Raw genomic sequence first — 2293 nt, forward strand, 5'->3', positions numbered from 1 at the left:
GGAGCGAAAATCTGCATTTATACCATCACGGACGTTAGTTTAATAGCGTTTAACGATCGATCCACGGTACAGAATGCAAAAATATGATTGTTAAAATTTTCGACTAATCGGTTCTAAGAGGCGAAGCAATACGCCGCTGGGACTTTGAAATATTTCGGAGCGCACCTAAAGTTCGTTATTTTGGCTAAACGGAGCGAAAATCTGCATTTATACCATCACGGACGTTAGTTTAATAGCGTTTAACGATGGATCCACGGTACAGAATGCAAAAATATGATTGTTAAAATTTTCGACTAATCGGTTCTAAGAGGCGAAGCAATACGCCGCTGGGACTTTGAAATATTTCGGAGCGCACCTAAAGTTCGTTATTTTGGCTAAACGGAGCGAAAATCTGCATTTATACCATCACGGACGTTAGTTTAATAGCGTTTAACGATCGATCCACGGTACAGAATGCAAAAATATGATTGTTAAAATTTTCGACTAATCGGTTCTAAGAGGCGAAGCAATACGCCGCTGGGACTTTGAAATATTTCGGAGCGCACCTAAAGTTCGTTATTTTGGCTAAACGGAGCGAAAATCTGCATTTATACCATCACGGACGTTAGTTTAATAGCGTTTAACGATGGATCCACGGTACAGAATGCAAAAATATGATTGTTAAAATTTTCGACTAATCGGTTCTAAGAGGCGAAGCAATACGCCGCTGGGACTTTGAAATATTTCGGAGCGCACCTAAAGTTCGTTATTTTGGCTAAACGGAGCGAAAATCTGCATTTATACCATCACGGACGTTAGTTTAATAGCGTTTAACGATCGATCCACGGTACAGAATGCAAAAATATGATTGTTAAAATTTTCGACTAATCGGTTCTAAGAGGCGAAGCAATACGCCGCTGGGACTTTGAAATATTTCGGAGCGCACCTAAAGTTCGTTATTTTGGCTAAACGGAGCGAAAATCTGCATTTATACCATCACGGACGTTAGTTTAATAGCGTTTAACGATGGATCCACGGTACAGAATGCAAAAATATGATTGTTAAAATTTTCGACTAATCGGTTCTAAGAGGCGAAGCAATACGCCGCTGGGACTTTGAAATATTTCGGAGCGCACCTAAAGTTCGTTATTTTGGCTAAACGGAGCGAAAATCTGCATTTATACCATCACGGACGTTAGTTTAATAGCGTTTAACGATCGATCCACGGTACAGAATGCAAAAATATGATTGTTAAAATTTTCGACTAATCGGTTCTAAGAGGCGAAGCAATACGCCGCTGGGACTTTGAAATATTTCGGAGCGCACCTAAAGTTCGTTATTTTGGCTAAACGGAGCGAAAATCTGCATTTATACCATCACGGACGTTAGTTTAATAGCGTTTAACGATGGATCCACGGTACAGAATGCAAAAATATGATTGTTAAAATTTTCGACTTATCGGTTCTGGATCACTGAAAAATCAAAAAAAATTATTAATTTTGATTAATTAAATTACATATGTAGTTTTATATTGTTATAGTCTCGTATTTGTTAATGTTTTGTCGTAAGAAAATGCAAAAATATCGTTTTAATGTTTTCGTCTCATCGGTTCTGGATCGCTGAAAAATCAAAAAAAAATATTAATTTTCATTAATTAAATTACAAATGGAGTTTTATATTGCTATAGTCGCTTATTTGTTAATGTTTTACCGTAAGAAAATGCAAAAATATCGTTTTAATATTTTCATCTCATCGGTTCTGGGCGGTTTTAAAATTTTTTAAAATATTAATTAAACCCATGATTTACATGAGAATGTGAATTTATTATGTCCTGCATGTTAATTTATTAATTTTCATGTATAGAACGTTATAAAATGAAAGGATATGTTCGACGATATTTTCAGTCTAAGTTTTACCGTGCCGGCGGGATGGTACGCTCTCACGGCGGTTTGCACAGGCATACGCCTGGGCGTAAGCCCATGCGTCGCCGACCTAGCGGCCGGCCGTTCGGTATTTATAGGAAGGCACTTTCGGTTCGCTCGGACCGGTCGGGAGTAGCGTCGAGCGTGTGGCTCTTTTATGACTTCGGTTGAAAAGCAGTCTACCGCTCCTCGAGAATATACTTTCTCGACTATTCTCGTTCCGGTTTTCCGTTGCGGATTATTATTAATCTCCACACAGCATTACCACGGGTCGGTGTCTAAGACCGAATGGCCCATATGTGGTGAGCCTTGTAATATAAGGCTGGTGACCTGTATGCACTTATAAATGTTGCATACTTGTACAAACTGAGCATCAACTGTCTGTAACCAAA

Source organism: Osmia lignaria, unplaced genomic scaffold (genome assembly GCF_051020975.1).
Source record: "Osmia lignaria lignaria isolate PbOS001 unplaced genomic scaffold, iyOsmLign1 scaffold0072, whole genome shotgun sequence".
Classification (NCBI taxonomy): Eukaryota; Metazoa; Arthropoda; class Insecta; order Hymenoptera; family Megachilidae; genus Osmia; species Osmia lignaria.